A 23,827-nucleotide genomic window follows, 5' to 3' on the forward strand; every position below is an offset into this window, starting at 1 on the left:
ACCAGCCCCAGCACATTGCCTGCAGCATCATTCCCCTGTGCAAATGTGGTTTCCCATACTCAGTCCCATGCACTCCTCACCATACCAAAAAGTGAATGTTGTTTACAACAACGTCACTGGTACCATGGCTGAATAGTGCCATGTTTGGGATTTGGTGGTTTTGTGGCATGGGGTTAAGACGAGACCCCTATGAAGTCAAGGCCCCTTTGAATCTCAGCTCTAAATGGGACCTCTGGGCTTTATTCCAGTTGCTGGACTCATCCTGCCAGTGCAGCATTCCCCAGCCCCTTTCTGCCTCTGGTCCAAAGGCACCACACTGCACCTCTTCACACCAGCCAAAAACCCCATGCACTGTTCTAGTGGCTGCCAGCTTTGCTGCGAGATCTGGACAAGTCTCAGGATGGGGCAATAGGCAGCTCAGCTGCATCTGCTAAGGTCCAGCTCAGAGCTGGTCTGACAAACATTGGCTGATAAACCCATCCTTAGTAGGGTGAAGGGTGTGTTTGTGTGTGTATAAGAAAGTGAGATTAGTCATTCTGATCATAGGTTAGGAGCTCTTAGGATCTGGGACAACATCAGCATTTTATCCATCCTCAATCTGAAGTAAGATTCTGGCTCTTTCTAAAGCATCAGCTGTGGTGGTAGAGATGGCTTTTTCTCCCTCTTCCCCCAGTTCATTCTGGGCAGATATCTGGTAATTTATCCTCTCACCAGCAAAAGTGTGGGGATTTCACAGAAAGCCTGAAGTAATTTTTAAGTTGGAGAAGTTTTGCAGACATAACTTTCTCCTTTCTTTGTAGAAAACCACTGTATTTTTCAAACACAAAAAGAAGTTGCTCTCAACCCAGGAGGTACCTCCTAAGAGCCACTTCCCAAGTTTTCCCCATCTCTGATTATACAGTCTTGACATGAATCAGCCCAGCACAGCTTTCTACAGCACAGCCTCGCTTGAGGTGGCAAAGGGCAGTCCATTAACTTCAGCATTGGTAGAAGTTTAAGGGCAACCGTTTTAAGCAAGCACATTAACAAGTGAGGAGGAATGCTCTGCCAGACATCGGGATAAAGGGTTATTTCTAAAGGCATTGGAGATAATAGCCATGCTGCATTTTTTATTTACTTTACCTACCCTCCCTCACCTGGCTGCCCACAAACAGCTGGGGAGTCTCCAGTTCGGGGTTTTCAGGATTGAGAAAATATGTATTCCTGCCCACTGTCAGACCACCAGCCAAGTCCTGTCATTGCTCTATGCCTCAGTTTCCCTAAAGGAAAAAAGAGCATAAAGATATCAGTGCCCTCTGATGAAATGATGAAAAAAAAGCTGTAGAACGATCCAAATGAAAAATTAGTGAGAAAACAACATGTACAAATTAATCTGAAACTCTACTACTATGTGCTCTCCCCTTATGCTAAGTATTTTGTGTGGTGCAAGGATTAAATACCAGGCTCTGTACGCCCCTCCACCCCCCAGGTACTTGGGTGATTTTTGGTGCTCTAAGAGTAACTCTTCACCTCTGATCTAGTTTCTTCAGCCTGGTCCTTCACTCCTGCTCCCGATGAGAGGAGATGTTCCCCAGCTCTAAGCTTTAACACAGCTCGTATCATTCAGGAGCTGCTGCTGTGAGATTGCTACCCAAGATGAAAGAAATCCCACGGGAACAAGCGAACCTGGGAGACTATTGCAGAGCAAGGCAAAGCCCCAGAGATATTTGGGGGCAGCAATGAATCAAAGCTGCCCTCCTCATCCTGCTCCCCCTGATCAGTAACACTCAGCTTTGCTAGCCCGCCTCTGATTCCAGGGTGCTTCTGCCTGACATTACCTGCATTCACACCGTTGCCATGAAAAGCTTGGACGTGAGTTAATGCCGAAGTCTTGGGTGTACCTTATGTTCTTAATGGACACTTGCAAAACCTGCCGTGTGCTTTCATGCCCTTCTTCAGCAGGCGAAGATCTCTCTGGCTTTGCAGAAGCTGTAAAGAGAGAACAGGGAGGAAAAAATCCTTCCCAGCTGCCCCGTGTCCCTTCACAATAAAGTGCTAAAGAGAAATCTCTCCTTTTTTTTACCAGTGAGAGCCAGTCACAGTCCAGGAGAGAGAAGAGCTGTTTCCACTCCCTCCCAAGCACCATGGTCTTATTGTTCATGCAGCGCTCAGTGTCCAAAATATCAAGGGGGCTGGCAAGGGCTGCTGGAGGCAACTTCTGTGCAGAGCTCAACGCCAGCGGAGCGTGAAGGAAGAGCAGCCCTCGCTGGCCAGCAAGGCAGAACGCGCCGGCACACCCCTGACAGTGCCCTCCCTGCCGTTATTATCACACGAGGGGAGAAAGGGATTTTTGTCAGCTGCTCAGAGGGGAACGCGAGGGCTGTATCTGCCTTCTGTCGCCTGCATCCTTTGGTTGGGGCAGGGGGTGAGAACCGATTTACTGATGGCAAAGAGGGACTGATGACTGCTGCTGGTCCGGGAATGTTACTTATTGATTTTCCTGGGGTACCTGGAGGTGGATATTGTGTAGGCAATGGTTTAATTGCTTATATATGTAGATACTGCTGCTCATTTGCCAACCTGGAGCACTGCTAATGAAAAATGTGTCCAGACAGACTGACTGCAGGCATGCAGCCTTCTTCATTGTTGGTTAAGAAGCTTTACAAAACTGAAATAAATAAATAAATAGTATTTACATGACCAGAAGTTCTAGACATTTTTGGACTCTGAAGACATATGCTTAATTTAGCCCTGCAGTAAGTCCAGGTGCATGCCCAAATACAGCTGATTAGCCAATGGGGCAAGTACTTACCTAATTAATCTATGGAGTGACAGAGTCTGCATACAAAGCAAGTGTGCAATTGTGCATCTGTTTTGTAGATGGATTTACACATCTCTAGCACTATACAACTCTTTCAGTGATACACCAGTTCCCAAGAACACGTGCAGAGGAAGATGTTGTCTTCTGCCACCATGCACAAGCCTGGTACTCAAACTCCAGGAGCCCCAGGCTGGTGAGACTCTGCTCCAAATTCTGTGGTGGTCTATACCATACATATTGGTACCTGTAATTCTGTCCATGTCTGCATACAGACGTCTTTCTTCTGTGCTTTTTGGAGAGCTGAACAAAACGGATGCAGTGAATTGGGGTGGAAATTTGCCAGCTTTGGTCTAATCAACCTCTGTGACTGCATCTGCAAATGGTACAGGCACATGGCATCCCTTCACCCATCTTGAAGTGCAGCCACACCAAGCCTGGGCTGAAAAAAGGTTTTTCCATGCATTACAGCCCTGCACAAAAGCATAGGACAGAAAAGGAAGGACGTGCCTTCCAATTTATCAACACAGTCTGTTACAAGAAGTGTAGGAACAGTAGATGCTGAAATGATGACCTGATACATAGCAGGAACTGAATTAATCTCTGGAAACAGGCAAAGGAGGTCAAAAGGAGAAGACTTGACCCAAACCTTGTTTCAAAATTTAAACTTGAATCAAGTATCCTCCCAGTTATTTTCCACGTTCACAAGTTTTCTTTCCCTGTCTGTTTACTCTGAGTGCTCTCTGAAGCACAAAAAAAGCAGTGAAAGCCAGTGAACACAACTGCCAGGAGCTGCACCTTTCCAGCTTCCTGACCAAATCTTTTGAAAAACCTCAGCAGAATGGTCCCCAGCAAATCCTTTGCAAATGCTGTGCTTGAGTCCAAGCCCACTGGGGTAGGATGGATGGATGGATGGATGGATGGAGGAGTTTAGTAAATGGCACAGGGATATGCAGTGCAGGAGGAACCAAACTCACAAGCTGCAGACATCCTCATCAGCAAGCTGCAGTGGCTTGATTAAATCCTTCCAAGCAGCTGGAGATAATAATGCAGTGAATAGAGCTTCCTAATTTCATTTCCCCAGCACCACTGAGCAGGTATATTTCCACATACAGGTGCAGGACCTTTGCTGCACTGGCTTTAATAATCAGTAGAGATAAAGGCAAAGCTTACCCTGCATGTCACTGAAACTTTGGGATTTAAATTCAAGAGACACCAAATCTCTCTCACTGGTGCTTCTGCAGTGGCACGGAGAGCAGGGTGGTAGGCACTGAGAATGACTGATGGTATTGCTGACCAAATGGAGAATGGTGATTTATGGACAAGCCACTGTCCAAGCCATGCATTCTATACTAGAGAAAAATAAATGGATTCAGTTTCAGACCTCTTGGAAGGTGCTGGACAAAGCCTTTCATTAAGTTAGCCTCTTGGACGTGGGCTGTCAAAATATTTTAACATCTGCCTGTGACCTCCAAGAATTTTCCTTTCCCTTCACTGCCTTCTCCAGCCCCAGCCAGCCCTTGCAGTCAAAACTGACAGCATTAGCCATTAGAATCACTCTTTGAATTAATTACCCAGAAATACGCTTTCAAATCTTCCACTCCATGTAACAGCAAATTAAAGGGCAGCCTGGGTGGGGTTTTATACATCCTGGTTTGGCTGCCCCTTTCCAGCTAATGTGACTGGCTGCAGTGTCGGCTGCTGCTCTCCCTTCCCTGCTCCACACTTGATGAGAAAAAAAGGCTTTTCTTTCTCAAACTTTTAAAGTAAGGTCAACACAGCATTGATGGAAAGACCAGAGGGATGGTCCAGGAGACAAAGGTCCCTGATGAAGCAGTGCCTGGCCTCGTATCTGGGTAGAGACCCTGGGATACCCTTTCTGTCATTCAGGTGCCCCTGCAGTGACCTGACTGTTCGGTTTCCCATTTCTCCATTCCTCACTGCCCTGCAGCTCTGCTCGTGCCAGCAAAAAGCATGTCAGACTGGTACCCAGGCTTGGCAAGGGTGATTGTGCAACCAGCGCAAGTGATCCCATAGCAGCACTGAGGTACCTCCTTCTCCTTCTTTTCTGCAAGCTCACCAAGGAGACACGCAGAGCACAGGGACAGCTCATATCATGGGTACCTCCATGCTGATAAGTTGCTTGTTGCTCAAAGTTTGTACATCTCTGGAGCAATAAGCAGTAACACACCAAGCTCTGACCTTCTCCAAATCATTTCTGTCCCTTCAGAAACCAATTTTTTCTCAGATCAAGGCTGGAGGCACTCATGAGATGATCTCCCAAACATGGCCATAATTAGTGCCCAGGCGTGTGTGTAGCTCAACACTGTTCTATGTTTGCTCTCCCTTAGCTTCATTTTTCCCATTCTAAGGATCAAGCAAAGAAGCCTGGCAAATAGTTTTCATCATTAATTTAGAAGCTTTGTGAAATATTTTTCAGGTATTTAGAGTTCTTTTAAGGCAAGTGTTTATAATTCAGACTCAGTTAAATGCCTAATTTGTATAAAGAATTACCACAGAATTACCACAGTTCAATCTATACCCATTCCTGCCCACAAAATTGGCAAAAATCCCCTCCAAAGCAAGTAACGTGACATTGATTGACTTGCTTTTCCTCTCTGTTTTCTTGAACCGGTGAGATCCGTTGCACTCTGCTGATGGTTTAGATACAAACATCACCTTGTCTGAAAGCGGGCAATTAGCTTTTCCTCGGCGGGTAACTCTTCCCCCACGCGCTCTGCCTGACAGCCCCTATTCCCACATGGACCCGGTAAAACCAGAAGGCTGTCTCTAGCTTAGTGAGGGAGCTCCAGACAGCTGCCCCCAGGGGGGGAGCGGGATAGACAGGTACCCGCAAGGATGGGGTGGCCTCAGGGAGTTAGAGGAAGCCTGTGGGAATGAGACCTGCAGCTGCAGCAGCGGAAGAGGAATAAATGAAGGGCATCGTTTCTGCCAGTCTTGCTAGGTGATGTGATTGCTGGAAATGGTTAAAATAATTTTCGCCTACTTTCTTCTTCCCCACACTCCCTCTACCCTTGATTTTTGTCTTTCCTAGAGCAGCCTCTTGCAAACACTCCTTCTGCAAACACTCTCTCTTCAGAGCTAACGGAAGGGAGCAGGGGTCCCTGAAGCAGAAGAAGAGAAATCAAAGGACTTGGGGAGAGAAGAGAAAATAAATAAATAAAAGGGCTTGTTTATCTTTTTATTAATAGCAGAGTAGTGTTCCCAAGGGGATAGGCCAACTGTGACTTTAATCCAGCCGTGCAAAGCTGCATCCCTGGCTGTTTGGTTTGTGTTTCTTTTTTCTCTTCTCTTTTCCAGGGTTAATTACTGGGAAAGAAAAGTGAGACATTTAATTCTCACCTCCTCAGATCTCCTCCTCCTTCCCCAGTGAACACACAACCTGAGTGTTTGCCCTCAGACCACAGAGCCAGCACCGAGGTGTCCTGGTCACTGCCACATCCATCCAGCTCAGTGACACTCCCAGCTGTACATGAAGGAGGACAGGGCCAAATCCGCCACATTGCTCGGTACAGCAAGTCGGCTAATGGCAACAGGGGTTGGTTTTAATTTGTGTTGGTGTGAAGGAACATTCAGCTGGGTCAATGACACTGCTCTGCTCTCACCCGGGGAAAATGAACATAACCTACGCATTGCCTGGCAGCGAGATGGCCTCCTGACATGTCTTGAAAGGGAAGCAGGTGGAGCTAGCTGTGATGGGCCGATAGGCTTTGAAATGCATCCCAGGGAAGGGAACATAAGAACTATTGACATTCATGTGAAAAGTCTCCCTGGCCTGCTCTATCTGCAATAGCGGTGCAGAATGCTGGCCAGTTTAATGACACCATCCTGATGCAGTGATGTCCACCAAGGACTTGCTCACCATCCCCAAAGCCCTGCCACAACAGGACCCTCCACACTGGAGTTTCTGAAGCATATTTTGTGCTTGGGCTCTGGCCTGGAAGCTGGAGACTTTTATTTCGGGATATCTGACAGAGGATTTTCAAAGGCATATCTCATCAAAAGTCAAAGGGAATGAAGAACCTGACCTCCTTGCATGCAGCTCAGCCTCTCTCCCCAAGCTGCTCTGGCTTCCCTTTCAGGACAGCAAAGCTGTATCCGTCCTGCTTGGTAATGAATCTGGTTTGTAGTCATCACGGTGTTTCTTGAAAGAAGCAGTTCCAGTGGTCACCTGCGATGTCCATGTCCACCTTTAACTGTGGCACAGCTAGGAGCTGCAGCAAAGTTGATGTGGTAGAGACAAGGTCAGCCTTGAGATGTGTCACAGCAGTTATATTAATTAAATGAAGTAGCGGTAGTTTTGCCAAGGTCTCACAGCCTCCTCCAACCCACCTTTCCTCAGGTGACCAGTCTCATCATGAAGCCCTGCGGCTTCCTGAGCAGGTTATCAGCATCTGACCTTCTGCACAAGAACAGATGGCAAGTGGTTTTGAATAAGCATCCCCAGATATGCACTGGGAAGCACAATTTCCCAAAAGTCATGGTGAAGGGAGAGGAAAGGGCTGGTCTGAAGTGTTTCTTAAAGCTCCTAATTGGGGGAAGGAGAAAAGCAAGACAGTATAAGTGTTCACGTGGGGAAAGAGGAAGGGAAAACTGCATCTTAGTGCCTGGGATATGGTACCTCTCTGAAACTGCTGAGAGGGATGTAGTCGTCTCTGCAAATCAAGATGAGCTGGCTGGCCAATGAAGCATGCCCGGCATTTTATTTCTCATATTGTTTGGAGATAGGGATTCAGCTGAGTGCATTCAGCAAATAAAGATCAAATAACCTGCTGTGAATAATGTTTTAAACCCGGGTTCCTATCAGGATCTAGTTATAAGCCCATATACTCCGTTGGATAAAAAATAAGTTACACATGGCTGGAGGCAGTATTACTTTCTGTGGAAGATGAAATCTGTTTTGAAATAGAAAATGTTTAGTGATTCCCCCCTCCTCTTTTTATTTTTTTGGAAGGGCTAAACCACATAAAGCTGCCCGACGGAGAGGGTGGAGGAGGGTCCACCAATATTTTACCCACCGCCTCTGGGTCCAGAGCTAAGGATTTATGCTAAAAGAGGGGGTGAGCCCCAGGAGGAGAGGTGAGGTGGAGCCCACATTGCCAGCCAGTTTGGCTGTTTTGCCTGGAATCAAGCTAACCTCTACTGCACTAAGCTCCTTAGCTGTGCAGAGAAACAAGCCCCTGATGAGCTGATCCTTTGCTTGCGTGATGATAATCAACGCCTTGGCTGCCAGCCACAGGGAAAAACCACCAGTTGCTGCTATTCTCTCTCTTTCGCATGCGCACCTGAACCAACTCACAGCTTCGTGGCGTGGGGGAATTTCTACTGAGTTGTTTGGGCCAGATGTAGATGCTGATGCTTGCTTTTGAAGAGTACTGCACTGCACAAATAGTCCTGCTTATTTTAATGAGGTTATTGATGGAGAAAAGTACTTTTCCACAGCAACATGGCAATGTAGCCCCTTCTCTTTTCAAGGAGAGTCAGCAATACCCCATTGCTGCATATGGAAAAAACACACTAGAAAGATAGAAAATGGCTACTGAAAATTTTCATAGTTATTTCAGAACTACTTTCCTTTGACTGTGGCATTTCACTTGGCCCTGTTTTTTCATCTTCCTTTCTGTGTCCTTCACCTTTTCTCACATGTGTCAAAGCTTCTGCCTTTTACTGGGTCTCGAAAAGTTGCAAAAAATCTACATAAACCCTTGGTATTCCCTCTTCAATAGTCCTTCAGCCAGACAGATGGTTGAAAATTTTCCCTCTAAACTGTTTTTTTTTAAGACATGTTTATTGTGTGAAGTATCTGCTTTGCAGCAAAAACTTCAATTATTCCTCAGAAAAACAAATATTAAAAAATGAAAACATTTTGACTGCAACCCTAAATACTTCAGCCAAAAAAAATCCAATCCCCAGTGTGTGTGTGTTTGTGGCTCTATTAAAATATTTTGATTTGGAAATGCTGCCACACAGGGGTTTTGTCATAGCAACTCTCATCCTCATTCCCCACCATGGACTGAATGCCCTAAATCTGCTGCCTCCTCTGTGGTGGACCATGGCAGAGGTCCTGAGGCATTGCCTCCCCTCTCCGAGGGAGGAAACCCTCAGAGAAGGAGCGTGAGCAGGAGGTCTCACCTACAAAGACAGTGAGAGGCTGAAGTGGTTGAAGTCTGACTTGCATGAGATACCACAGGGACATTATTAATGTGAAATATCTCTGCTTGTGGCTATGATATTTCAGGGTTTGAATTTCCTTTAAAATATTGAGTTTAGAAAAAAACCACACATTTTGTACTTCCATTGATGGTTTTTGCAGGGAGTTGCACATTGCTCAACCGGCTTTAGTCACCGTGATTTCTGGTTAAATCTTTGTCTTAGCTGCCCATCTCAGGTACCCTTTCCAACACAAGCCTGGAGATTCAAATGCAGGTGACCAGGATGTGTTTCCTTTGTTTCAAGAGCAGTAAGGGAAGCCCAACCTCTAACCCTCACATACTGCTCTGCAACTATTGAGTTCTGTCTACTGGAGCGTTTTGCTGGATGCTGAAAAGATGGGGAAGATGGGACACATTCCTGCTTATAAGAAAGTGCTCGTATTTGCTCATCCATGAAGCTCAAACTGTTCTGCAAAGCATAAACGGAAAGATGGACAGTTTTCAAGTCTACTGGCAAGTGCTAAGAACATGGGAAGGAAAATGAGACACATTTCTTCACTCCTTCCAGACTGAGTGACTGGTGGGAAGGAGACAGGGGCTGCAGGTGTACTCGTCCCCACTGACATAGTTCTATTCTGCCCATGCTCAAAGCTGACCAGCACCCATCTCACTGCAGTATCATGGCATGGAGCCCAAGCAGCTAAATAAACACAGCCTGTCAGCACGGCCTATTAGCTCTGGCTCACTGCCATCCTGATGTGGTCATGCAATTTCTGGTCAGCTCAGCATCTCATCAGCGCTTGCTCAGGTCTCATCAGCAGACCCAAGGCAAGACGTCTTTCGTGCCTTGCTCCTCCTCTCTCAACCCACAAGGGTTTAATTTGCATATTTACAAGACAAACTGACTTTCCTGGTTTACCATGAAAATAGTTTTCATGATGAATAAATAGAAAGCAGCTTGAAAATTTAAGAAGCCTCAGAGTATTTCTCCTAATGTGACTCAGGCCTAAAATGTTCCTGTTGGGATAAATGGAAATACATCCCCTGCTTCTAGTCTGCAACTTGAAAAGCAACCCTCAATTTTCCAGCAATAGAGAGAGCTATGAGGCCTGGAGAAGTACAGCCCTCCTGATAACAGCTTTGTTGAAAAACATTGTTCGGAGATGTGTGGAGACCAGATAATAGGCACTGTTTTAGTTTAAAATAAGAGGTATTTCATGAATAAAGCTTCCCAGTGTGCAGACACAGGGGAATATTGAAACTGTCTGTTGGTGCTCTCCAGACTTGCTTGTCTGGATTGTATTGTCATTATGTTTTCCCAAGAAGTCCCACTTTTGGAGAAGCCACACCAACAGGCCCTCGCTGCAGATCCAGACAGTCAGTAGTGCTCACTGAGAGAAGCTTAAATACAGGGAGGAGGAAAGAGACTTTGTAGATTTGATCCTTGTATTACTGGATTAAGTAGCTTTTTCTTGCCTTTCTTCACCTGCCACTGTGTTGTCTAGTTAGACTTTGTAAATACTCACTTTTATTTGCATTTTATCTTCCCTGAGTTTGAGCTCAGACTGTTTTCAGCATGACTGGTTTGATGCTCAGGCATGTTTTACTGCAGGAATATAGTTGTTCTTAAAGGCATGGTAGTGGAATATCTTGTAAGCAACCACCTTGCCTGGAAATTACTGCAGAGCATCCACAGTCTGGCAGGAAACATGGGTTTCATGGCATAGTTTGAGAGCTGGTGTTGCAGAGATCCGGAGAAGATGTTTCCAAGTGACCACTTAATGAAAGGAAAGGTTTTTCCTGGCATGTAGGGAAGTCTGGGGACAGAATATCTGATGGTTCTGGGGCATCTCTGACCCCCATAGAGAAGAGGTCCTTGAATCTCCAGCCATGAAACACTGAACGAAAAAGCAGAGCCTGATCGTGGCATAGTGCTGAGCACGGAAAGGAGAAGTGAAGACTAAGCACGTAGCACCTCTGTTCTCACATTTCAGGTCCTTAACACAGACATCTCTAGGATTAAAAAAATAACAAATTTTCCTTGAGTCCATAATAGGAGTTATTATCCTTCCACTACCACTTCAGTGCCTGGCTAATGACAAAGACGTGGAACACTGTCAGTCATATATCCGATATTTTCTACTGACCTTCCAGCTAAGCTCAGGAGGATAGAGCAGATTAAGAAGCCACCCTCAGCCTCTGAGGGCAGAAGTCACCTCTTTAGGTGAATCAGCTGCCTTGGAGACAGCAAAAAGCAAATCCAATGCAAGTTTTGGTACAATCACATGTATCACCAGCCTCAGCCAGAGCCACTTCATCATTGTTTGTATTGTGTTGGTTTTGCTGCATGGGGATCACTCAAACAGACCTTGAAATCTGCTAGCAACCAATTGCATTGGAACATTTCAGATTTAATAATGAATATCTTCTTCTTTTCATTAGGGATGTGCAGCTTCCAGACTTCCTGATATGAATCCAGAGGAGCTGGCAATAAAGGGAAACCAACAGCCCATGCATAATGGAGCTGGGTTTTATGCCGACACAGCGCTCTCTTTCATCTAAATTTTTTTGTAAGCACATGTAGGACTCCCAGGGGACTAATTGTGTTGGATGGCAGGTTCTGTGCAAGGTTCATGCCACTTCCCCATGAACTTCCCATCTGACCAGTGTCAGTCTCTGCAGTTCCAGTTCTTGGTGTCCCACCTGAGGGATACACCTCAATGCCACTTCATCCACCTAAATTGCTCACCATGCAATTTGCTCACCTCTAATACAACCTTCTGACCCTCTTGTTTGGCCTCTGAACTCTTTTCAGAACGTGCCAGTGTACAGACTGGCCAAGCTGCTCCTTTACCTCATACCTGAGCTGTTCCCAGGGCTCTTCCATAATGTTTCTCCTGTCTCTGCTCTGCTAGTACCTTACTGTCTTTCAGAGTCTAGGCAAATATGATAACTTATGCTTTGGGATAAAGGGCAAGATCTTGACTTAGTAGCCTGGGGAGAGGGTGAAAAATACCTTGTTCACACTATCTCCATAAACTATCCACTTCAACTGAGAAATCTCCCAAGTGTGTGTTTTCCGAGGAAGAAATACATGTGCTTTGTTTTGAACATGAAGATTCATGCTCAGTTCAAATGACTGTGGTTTAATGCCTCACCCACAACTCAATGCCTGTGACATTGTAGTTTCTTTCCTGTGAGTTTCCAATACAACCTAAACTCCACGTCTCCCTTGCCAAGAATTTTTGTTCTTTCTCCCAACTCAGCTACAAGCATGCCATTGCATGATGTGGAGAGACAGCACAGTCTAAAGATCAGAAGTTGGGGCCTTTGCCTAGCTCTGTTGCTTACTGGGTTGAATGACCATTGCCCTTCCGTGGGCCGTGCCTTCCTCCCTCTCTACAACAAACTTCACATCTTCTTCCCCAAGAGCTGGGAGAGTGACAAAAGAGTGCAGTACCCATGACAGGCAGTCAGACAGGAACAACACTCATACGCTTGGAAAGAAAGTTCTGAAACGTCACAGAGAAATACATAGGCACCCATCTAGAAAAATGCTGAGCAATTCAGAATAGGAACATCCTAAAAGGATTGTCTCTCTTGAAGAGGAAAGGAAAAATATGGCCCTTGGTTTCTGTTTGCAAGGGTTTGGATTCATCTCATTTCTACAAGGCAGACATTTCCATTTGAGCTAGGCACCCCAGGCTCCAATTATAGCCAAGGAGAGACACAGGCACTCATCCTAATGTCCATATTAGGATGAGATGAACTGCACTTTAAAATGGCTATTATTCTTTCTAGCCTGTAAAATACAGCTATGACAAGTGGATCAGTTCTTCGAATAGGAAGATGAAATTAATCCCAGATTTCTGGGTGTATCACTGCAGCATTATCCACACTCCTACAGTCTCATACTGGATTGGTTATAAAAAGAGTCCACAGTTTTCCTAAACTGTATTCTTGAGTGCAGCTTCTAGAGTTTTTAGCCAGATCAGGAAGCTGGTGGTACAAAATACCTGGTAGATGTTTCTATAGGTTAAGGCCCTTTGAACATTTCCACAACTGTCAATCTTGTTTTCTCGTCTTTCCTGCAACAAACAACAGGCTAAATTTCACATGTTAGTTAATGCTAAATCATACCTTGATTTTATAAACTCCTTTACATCTTGAGATACTGGTCATTATGGATGACAGTGATAGAGATGGACTTTTTGAGATTAATTTGTTACAGCCTAAGGTATGTATCAGACCAAATGTACGTTCCTCACTAGGAGTGAAATGCAGTGTGAGCCACAGAGCAAAACATACCCTCAGTCTGATACTGTGCACTACCTATGGAGAAGTCAGTCCTATCTCTGTCCTTGGTCCATGTGGCAACCCAGTTGTGGAACCAAACAATGCTTTGGGGGACATTTTTAAGGTCTAGAGACTTTCTGATCCCAGGAGTCCACAGATCAAAGGCTAAAACCCGTCGCACCAGGCTAACAGCATCTTCTCAACAGTCATCTCTTCTTGGTGCCTTTCTCAGTTTAAACTATTTTGTCTTGACTGTGAGTAACCATAACCTGTACAAAATATCCCATACACAGTCTTGCTACTGCCTTGTACGATGGCATCAGTACTTCCCTGTTTCTTGTGGAAACACTTGTGCTGATGAGATTTCTTCTGTTGTGACTGACTAATAAATCTGAGTTTTCCAACAGAAAGATTTCCAAAGGACAGGGGTCCCCCTTTCCCTCCCTAGCTCTGCAGTAGAAATCCTTACTTATGTAGCACCCAAATGCTTGACTTTGCACTATTATGTTTGTATCACATTTCCATCTACTTCCAGTTGCGTTTTGCTTCCTATGTGTGCAGCCGAGCCCCGGCTCTGCTCCCGCCCCTGTGCTGCCACACAGCTCCCGCGCACCAGCCTTTGCCACCCCGTCGGTCCTTCCCCACCAAAACCCAGCAGGGCCCAGCCTGCAGCCACGGAGTTAATTGGCAGCAGCGACAATGCTGGAGTTAATTAATCCCACCAAGCCAACGGCAGGAGCTTCCTGATTTGTCATTGCCGCTCTCAGCACGTCTGATGAGATGATCCCACCAGGACGGGACCTCATCCTGGCCGGCCACCGCTGGCGCTGGGGAATTCACCCGCCTCAGTGCAGAGCTGACATTTAAGCTCTTCCTCCCCTCTGCTCCCTCGCACAGCTGCAAAGATCAAGGGCAAGAGGGCATCATTACACCTAACCCTGTAACGAACGGCACACGCGTCTCTCACTGCCAAGCCCCCACATCCTCAGCCTCGCTGGCATCGCGTCAGGCCTTATAACGCTTCTCGTTCCGCGGGAATTCACTCTTCCCACTTGAAAATCAGTAAGTGTGCTGCCCCTGCTGAATAGCCTGTTGCTGATGCTGTCTGCATCCTCAATCGCCAGCAAGTTACTAAACTTTGGTGCGTTTGGGTTTTAGCCACCACACATCTGTAAGCCCTGAGGATAATCCTCAGTCCATGGTGAGCCGAGGAGGCTGGGAGGCTCCTCCGGATAACCAATGTCTCCTGAAGCTGCCCTTGCGATCTGCTGGCTTCCCTGGCACCAAGGAGAGGTGCTGTATTGAAAACCGGGAGCAGTGAGGTCAGGACAGAGACCACAGCAGGGAAAGGAAAGTGTAAGAGAGTCTTCGCAGTGCAACCGTGCCCACGGGTGGGCTGCTCCCTGCTCCCTCGGTCTGTGCCCTCAGCTTTGGGGCAATAGAAATCTCACCTTGCTCTGAATTACCACTATCTCAGGTCCCTGAATCCAGTTTCATCCCTTAAAAACTAGGCTTGTTCCCAGCTGTTTGTTACAGATTTACAAAGTTTCCTTCATTGCACCTGCTTTCCAGCAGGTTTATTACCAGCAGCTGCTAACAAGCACTGCTGGCTTGGTGACTTGTCACAATTCCTGTGTTTATCTGCTTGGGATTTTTGTAGGGTTGCCATGTTGTTGGCACTAAAAAATTCTGATTCAACCCATTGGTTTGAGTAGCTGGCAAGGAAGAGCAAACAGCAATGCATAAATTATCTTTGAAAACAGGAATACCTATGTTGAAAAAAGTGAGGTCTTTCAGCTCGTAACCTAGTCAGAGCATCCCTGTAAAAGTTAGCTGAAATCGAAGAGTAGTGCTGGAGCCCATTCATGCAGCCCTGTTAATGAATTTGGGCTCTTTGGAAAGAGCTATTAACATTTGTTTAGTTATTTTCAAGCAGAAGTTGGCAATCTTTAATCTGTGAAATTTCCCATAATTTATTGACACTTACACATCTTTCTTTTCTGCAGAAACACTGCTGGTTTTAATTAGTGCAAATTAATCAATAGCAGGGGGGCCATGCTGAGTTCCAGTGAAAGGCAGGTGAGGAGCGCTGGTTGCATGCTAAACACAGTGATATGTAAAACTGACAACAGGAGACGAAGCTTCGCGGAGCTGCCCTGTGCAGCAGGGCAGGTGTAGCAGACAGGAGTAAGCACAGCTCTGAATCCACAGCTCAGCGTATGCCACGCAATGGAAATACATGCTTTTAATTATGATTTCAAAACTTTAATAAGGATGTGTGTGTGTTACAAGTCTCCCCTTGTGCCTGCTCTGCAGAGGATGAGAGATGTTTCAGCTCCTGCTTACCATGGCTTGGGGTCGTTTGTGGTTTTTTTATCTCAAGCTGTAGAATTGCATCTGGTCATTCTGGAAAGCTTGTTTTTGCTGGATTTGTCGGCCAAAGAGGGACTGTCTCAGTTACACCTGCAGACTGTAGTAGCGCGTGCAACCATGTGGGGATCTGTATGTGTCCCTGGTCTCAGTGTCCTCACCCACCCCTGCCGCTGTGCCCACTTCTGCAGGTACTGCCAGAACCTGGTGTCCTGGGCCCTTGGGCTTCCTGGTCCCCCAGAAAGGCTGTGGACTGTTGGCCGTTTTTAAAGCACAGCCCTGATGCTCACTGCCATATCTAAGGGAGTAGTCACACCACCATCCTAGAGCTGTCAGTGGAGGAAATCAGGGAGAGTCAGGGAAAAACAGGGGAGAAAACACTGATCAATTTAAAATGCATAACTTGTTTGAATTAACATATGCATAGCTTATCTACTTTCAGTTGGATAGCCAGATACAGCTCCTGATTTTCTCCACTGGTCACAGAGTGAGTTCTCCAACTGGCAGCCCTGAGCAGGAACAGCCTAAATTACTCCTTTACTCCTTTCCTCTCTTATCCTATCCCTGTTACATGCAGAGAGGCCTTTGCCCATGGCTCACATGGACCAAACATTTCAGCTATTCTTGAAGCCTTCTCAGGGGTACCAAAGGATATGGTTGAAATACCAGGATCCTCCACCATCTCTGTTCCCAGATGGTCCACTGAAAGATCAGTCCCTGGTCTTGGTTGGCAGCATTTCCTGGGTTCACTGCAGAAGTCTAGAACAAATACCACACAATTATCCTCCCTCCAAGGGCTTCTGGTATTTGTTTCCTTCCTGTCTGCAACCAGGAAGCCCACTGATTAGATGTTTTTTAATCTAGACTTCACCAGAACATAAGAGGTCCTACTGCCACAACCCTTGGGTTGCAGCTCTTCCAACTTCTCTGTGCTGGTGTGTTTTTATATGTCCATATCAAGCCACAGCTGCATCTGCACCCTCACCACAGACATGCACAGGCCTTGTCCACATGGTGCCCTCACTGTATATGACAAGCTACACTGCACTTGCTTTTTTTTTCCCAGGCCTGCAGGATCAAACCACTGCAAACTCACATGTTCTCCTCTTTGCCTTTCTTCCTGCCATATCCCAGGTAGCGGTAGCAGCAGCAGCAGCAGCAGCAATAATGATTCCAGGATCAAAACCAGCTTTCTATTATCCAGCTTTGGTTGATGATGATGTATGAAGCAGAGAAAAAAGAGACAGCTTGATTTTCATAGGTTAGGTGTTGACCCTGCTGGGCTTAGTGTAGCATGAAACTAGTTTTGACTAGTAAACTGAATAAATATGCCAGGGAAGCTGTAGAGGGACAATATATATGCAACACTAAGGTGCGATTTTTACAGAATGACTTTGATTCATCAGAGGGCTAAGCTAATGCCCAGTGCATTAGAAATCCTGTGAACAGGCGCTCAGGGAAATATTTCAATTCGTAATCTCTTTGCAGGAAACAGCTTCCTCTCCTACTTCAAAATGTGAAACCATTTGGCAGAGCAGCTCAGGGCAAAAACCATGGGAAACGGTGCTAACAGTCAGCCCAAGGGATGCAGCAAGAAGGTGAACAAAGGCCTCTCTGCTGCATTGTCAGGTCTGCAAGAGCCAAGAAAGTCACTAGCACTGTAGATGTGACAGAAAGAGCGAGAGCTGGTTTGTTAGCAGTAAAGCCTACGTGTCCTGTGAAATTCAGTCTGGGTGGAAGCAGCAAAGTAAATGGCTGGGAGCTGGTCTCTGTGCAGTAGAGGACTTAACAGAAGGGTGATAAAATAATGATTATTTTGGCATTTCATCCCAGAGACACTCTTCCCAGGCAGGGACCTGTGGTTCTGGATTGTCCTCTAGTGCTCAGTGCTCTGGCAAAGGGCTTTGGCTGGTCTTTCTGGATCTGCACCACAGCACCATCCAGGGTAGAGGACTAATATCTTGAGAAGTTCAAACGTGAGGTCTGCCACAAGATGTGAGGTATTTCTAGTTGAATTCGGAGAGATCTGAAGCTGATCCTCAGCCTCCCAAACCTCAAGGGTGGCCAAGCCTGTGACTCCAGTCTAAGCCTACCTCAAAGGGCAAACTCTGTTCTTTCTTCCCATGGAAAGGGTGCAGGGAAGGACTCCATTTCAAGGATGCACTATGAAAGAAGCACAGACTCGACAGGCGTCCCACTCAACATACTTTTGAAGCTACATCTTCCCTGGCAGGAGCCAAGATGGCCAATCTCTGCGAGTGCTCCAAGCTGGTCAGATGTAACCCCACTCCAGCCTGAGAGCCATATTTTTAACAGGGTGCTGCACTCTTCCTGGTGGAAGCATTCCCTAAAGGAGTCTTTCCCTTAATTCCTGCAACAGCAGGCAATAACAGCAAAGAAATGCATCTGTTGTCCTCATTTATGCTCCAGTGCCTCACTATGATTTTTTGGATGGTCCTTGAATACATGGACTGGGAATTCTGATATCCAAGACTACTGCCCCTGCATGGTGAGAGTTCCCCTCACCATGTTGGGTTAAGTTGGTGGAAAAGGAAGAGGAACCAGATTACTTGTGCGCAATATGGCACGTGCCTACTCATAGGCGAAGGACTTAGATTTAGGCGCAAGCGAAAGAAAATCAGGGCTGTTATTATTGCTCTCTTAGGCTAGGGACAATAAATAGCTGGACTAAGGTTAGTGGATTTTGTGGGCAAGAGGAGACTTGAGACCTTTGATTCATCTTTCATTTGGGAAGATAATTTTTTTTTTTTTTTTTCCTTGGGGCAATGAGGGCTTCCACTGAGGAAAGAGTAAATATAGTAAAGAAAAGCTTCTAATATTGAAATATATTTTTCTATTAAATATAGAGGGCAAAGGAGAAAAAGTTAGAGAGGAAGAGGTCCTGGCAAAGGTTTATTTAATATAAGCTACATTTATATTTTTGGTGAGCTACAGGGCATAAATTGAGCATTTTAGTGTATTCCATAATGCTGCAGAGACATGACCTTGAAGGTAGCACAGAAATCTGCTTCAGCTTTTATTTAGCAGCTGTATAGCCTTTCAGAATATGAACTTTAATAGAAGTGGAGTTAACAACCAATCGTCTTCACTCAGGTATGGTCATGATCTAATTCATGAACATATACTCTTCTCTATTACTATTTGTTTAATTTTCCATCCTTTGAAATAAGTGCTTAAATCCCTATTCTGGCTCCAAGATCAAGACTCTGGCTCCCCACATGTGTCATCTGCTTCTGTGCAGGAGAAGCACTTGGGAGAGGTGCAGTACACTCCAACCACTCACAGAGCATTTGCTGCCCTAATAAAAGTTCCACAGCCCCCAAGTTGTTTATTCCAAAACTGGGCCATCTTGAAAAAAATTTCAAGAAAATTAAAACAGAATTTTCTTCTTCTGAAATTAATTGAAATGTGTTTACAACTTCAAAAAAAGGTTTTCCCCAAAATGTTTCAAGTTGAAAAATCCACTAAAAGACTTTTTTTTTTTTTTTTTTAAGGGAAGAAACAAGTATTTAGGAGACATATATTTTGGTAGGAGAAAAATACTGTGATGGAAGAAATCATACTGTGCAGAGTGTGTAGCTGCCCAGCCCATGTTGGACCAAGATGATAGCAGCCATCTCTCATAACAACACACCTAAGAAAAGCAAGAACTTTGTAGCAGTAGATGAACAACCTGCGAAAATACAAAAATAATTAAAGAACCGGGAATAAGTAAGCCCTGTTCCAGTCTGCTTGATGGCTTGATTGATGGAGAGATGCGTAGACTGGAGGAAAGAAGAAGCATCTCTTGATAAGAAACATTTCACTGCTAGGTTCCTTTTTCGCCTGTCTGCCTGGAGGCAAGAGACCGACCAGCACACAGTCCTGCACCTGCTCCAGCAGGATTTGCAGATGTTGTTTGCTCAGCATCACAGTTATCACATCTGAAAGCCCTGTCCAGAGGCCTCCTGCACCACCCTCGTCTGAACCCCTTCCTTTGTGGCTCACGAGGTCTGCTCAAAGGGCTGCCCTGGCTTTCACCTTCCACTCACCCGCTGGCAAAGGAAAGGAAAGGGAAAGGAGGCGGAAGGGAGGAGGGAAGTCATAGCAGTGGTGTGAAATGAGGAGAGGAGAAAAAGTTACCCACCCAAAAAAAGTACGAGACTGAGCGTGGCTGACAAACTGTCACTGCTGGTGTCCTTCACTTCCCTCGCTGTCATTTGTAATTCATCAGAAGCAGAGAGAGGACTCAGAATCATATCAGGGTGGCATCTTCCATCACAAGAAACTCCGTTCTTCTAATTAACTTTCCCACTGACCCGGAGACGAACATTGTGTGTGTGTGTACGGTGTGCAGAGAGTCAGAGAGGGATATTGCACTCTGATGTCTCCGCATTTACGACACTGCTGTTTGATTGGTTTGTGTGTATGGGGAGGGGTATTTTGTTTCTCTAAAGCATGCATGGATAGTCTTTAAATTTGCTTGAAACAGAGGTTTCCTTTGCCTGTTGTGATCTGCCCTTGTCTGAAGGAAAACGTGCTTACTGTGCAGCAGCAGCAGTGCAGCATGGCACGTAAATCCAGATGATCCTGAAGGAGTTATCTGATTCCCTTTGTGAGAACAACAGATTTCTGGGCCTCATTCCTATGTCAAGGATATTGGCTTTACACAGCCTCAATAATATTACTCTCATTTTACACCACTGTTACCAAACCTGCCCCTCAGTCCTGTTACAGGCAGGTAGACTGACTTGCAAGGAGGACCAAAGTTGTGCTCCAAGGAGGACTGTGCCAAGTCACATCAAAGATCCAGCTCACCCCATCTCTTGTCTTTAACGGTGAACAATAATAAATGTTTAGGGACCGTTCTTAAGAAGTGGGTGTGCAAATAAGTGTAACCCTCTCAATGGTTTGGCCAATGGTTTGTGGCACAAGGACAGCCTTAGATTCAGAGGAAGGTGATGTCTTCTTCTGCGTGGGTGGCTGAACTGGGGATGGGTCTCAGGAGTCCGGGTGCACAAAAACAAGGTTTCAAAAGGTTTCAAGGTTTTTCAAAACAAAATGTCAAGGTTTTGAAGCTGATCTGCTAAAGCACAGTCAGTCATTGCAGAATAAACCTTGGTCTTGAAGAACGGATTTATTATCAATGCCATGGGATGAAATAATTTTTTAACGATCTGTTTGTAATTGAGCAGTAAGATTCTGATGGATTATAGCCATGCTGGACCTAAATATTAGAATAAGCTACCTTGGAATCAGTAACTGCCTGGTGCAACAGCCTGGAAATCTTGGGGTGACTTGATATAAATTAACAAGTAGAGGTTTATAATGCATTAAATATGACAATTAATCTCACAGTCAGTGAAGCAGCTTCTCTGTGAGTTATTTTGATGTGAAATTACATTTTATTTTACTCTCCCTGAATCTCCTGGTCTCGCTCAAAATGCCATAAATTTTGTACTCGCAACAGCAATCAGGAGAGTAAAAACTGTTAAAAAGGAAGGTAAAAATGTAGTCACTTAAGTAGAAAGTATTTGGCTACAGCAACCTTATATAGTCTATGTCTCTCAAAATCACTTGTTACTTTCAAGGAAGTTGAACTGGTGGCCACATAGTTTATGTTAAGTCTGTCCAGGCTGCGGGCTGTTTGCTAGAGTTGCAAACAATTCTCCCTGTAACCCATATGCCATAACGCCAGATTAAGCTCAGCCAACAGTGCTGCCTCTGCCATGAAGTACAGAAAGCCTTATCACAGTTATTATGTTCAATTAGTTTTCCTGTCTAGTTTGAGCAATTACATCTGAGGACCTCTTTTGATGAAATATGCTTACAATGCATCCTCCCTTCCAATTTCTCATTGCATGGATAAAATTATTTTTTTATACCATGTATGTGGAGATCAATGGCAAGCTAAGCACATTGCAGAGCCCACCATGTCTCTGGAAGTCACTTTAAGAAGTTTATGAGGGCAGCAAGTTGTCATCTGACTGGTCATTTGCAGAAGATATATGAAACATAGCCAGGAAAGCAGAGGATGATCTGTTGTTTATTGCAGGAAATTTTATGGGTCCGTCCATGGAGAGAGGTGTTAGAAGCAGGATAACCTTGGGACTCACAGGTCCTGCTGAAAACAGACAGATGAGATTAAAACAGTTGTCAGTATATGTGCACATACAGACAGAAATACTGAGAAGAGCCAGTAGAGCCCATTGGGAGTTACGCATCTATAAAGACGCGTAAAGTAGAGTATTTAGATGAATATGGTGTTTACATAAATTTGACTTTGGGGATTAACTGACATATGATTGACTGATTGATTGATTAGGAGTTTGATTCAGAGAGACTCATCCCTGAGAGCAGAGTCCATAGCACCCTGGTATGGAAGGTCGTGTCTTTTACCTCAAGCACTGGCTGATATTTCTGGAGGACCAACATTCAGGCTCTGGCATCTAGGTGCTCTTTTGGGGTTTCCAGGCTGTTTAATTCACTCAGCTAGAAATAATCTTGGTGTTCAGCAGGGCATGGCGGGGTGTCTGTTGAGAAGTCATGGATTCATTTATTTAGTCTATAAATTAGGAAAAAATACTGACCTCGAATGTAAGCAAGACAGATGCTGAGGAGAGGACTGCAAGCCAAAAACCATTAGGAGGAACTTGCACACACTGTATCTGTGTATTAGCCTTGGGGTCAGCAGAGTGGGGTCCTGGAGCACTCCCGACAGCTGACATGAAATGAGAAGCTCTTCAACAAATGATCCCTGATTTCACCTGCACTCAGCTACCAAGGGGGCTGTTTCTGAATGGCCAGGTGTGGCCTTTCGCCCCAAGCTATGCCAACTTGCACATGGCTGAATGAATCTGCTAAAATGATCAGCTGGGAAATAGCTAATATCATTAGATACCATTTAAGCTGTCATTTTTATGTGTAGAGTCAACACCCCTCATGATGAATGGGTCAGCTCACACCTCAGGGAGCAATCGTTGCAGGTGTGTTGCTGCCTTGGAAAAACATCAGGGTCTTGCTTTGCCCTGGCTTATATTTAAGACTACAGTACAGTTTATGGAAAGGCAAGACTGGGCCCTGAGGAATGATGTCTGTCATAAGGTGCATGAGAAAGAATAAAGGAAGAAGCCTGATGTCAGATTCTTGATTTTGCTGAAGTTTCAACACAGCACAAATTCCCAAAGCCCCAGGAAGGAGCACTGAAATTTTCTTTAGCAGACTAATGATGTTTGAGGCTATTTTTCTTGTTGCAGACAACTGCACACCAATAGCAACAAAAAAAGAGCCTAATGAACCTGCAGAAACGTATGGCCCTAATGAAGATGAAAGCCTCTCTTTGAGCTACCTTGCATAGAAAAACAAAAAAAGGAGGAAATTAAAAAAGAAAAGACAAGGTGCCAGCTGCTTGGAGAGATTTCAGAGGCACAACTGGATCTGCAAAAAGGAAGAAAAGAAGGAAAGAAAGAAAAAGCTTTTTCCCTGGGGTTCTTCTACAGGACCATTCTTCATTGCTGCTGAGTCTGCATTAAATGGCACAGCTGGTTGGAAGAGGAAGGCTTCTGGGTGGAGGGGAATAGAGAGATATATATTTTTAATGGGCTCGTAAGTTCCTGGAGAGAGAAATGAAGAGCTGTTAAGCTTCTTGAGCTGAAAAGTTCTTCTGATTCCAAGGGCCTTGAGTGTTGCATTGCCTCCGGTGATTGTCAGCTCTCTGCGATCTCCACTCCATTTGTTATTTTATTTGTGTGAGAACAAACAGTCTATCACCTGACAAGATTTATAACTAATGCTGAGCAAGATTGTACAGAAAATACTGAAACTTGTACTGTAAGGCTTGTTGGTTTTTACTGAGATCTGTTCCAGGATAGCAAGACATTAATATACCAGCTTTCTCCTCTGGAAGCTGCCTTCAAGGCTCAATTTCTTTTTACTGGTGAAAGAAGTTTGTCCTTTTATCTCCAGCCCCTTGTTATCTCTTGGGGTGACAGGCAGTTTCAGGCCTGGGGCTCTTTGACAGCGTTTTGGGGGTAAGCAAGGCTGGACTGGCAGGAGATGCTGCATGTCATGTTTGAGGGGGGTTGATGGAGCTGCATGGGAAACCTGCCTAAGCCCCTGCCCGTATCCTCGCCAGTGCCACAACGCAGAGATGACTTTCTAAGAGCCAAGACTTTTCACAACGTAGCAACAG

The 23,827-nt window shown here is 45.2% G+C and overlaps 1 long non-coding RNA gene across 1 annotated transcript; it reads right to left on the reverse strand.

The window, feature by feature from the left end:
• Positions 1-1,195: 1,195 nt before the first annotated feature.
• On the reverse strand, positions 1,196-2,116 carry LOC126049816 (uncharacterized). Its single transcript, XR_007509316.1, has 3 exons — positions 2,063-2,116; positions 1,818-1,968; positions 1,196-1,259 (listed from the first exon to the last, which is right to left on the reverse strand). It is a non-coding gene; the product is annotated as an uncharacterized LOC126049816 (long non-coding RNA).
• Between the last annotated feature and the right edge of the window lie 21,711 nt (positions 2,117-23,827).

The sequence above is a fragment of the Accipiter gentilis genome, chromosome 23 (genome assembly GCF_929443795.1).
Source record: "Accipiter gentilis chromosome 23, bAccGen1.1, whole genome shotgun sequence".
Classification (NCBI taxonomy): Eukaryota; Metazoa; Chordata; class Aves; order Accipitriformes; family Accipitridae; genus Astur; species Astur gentilis.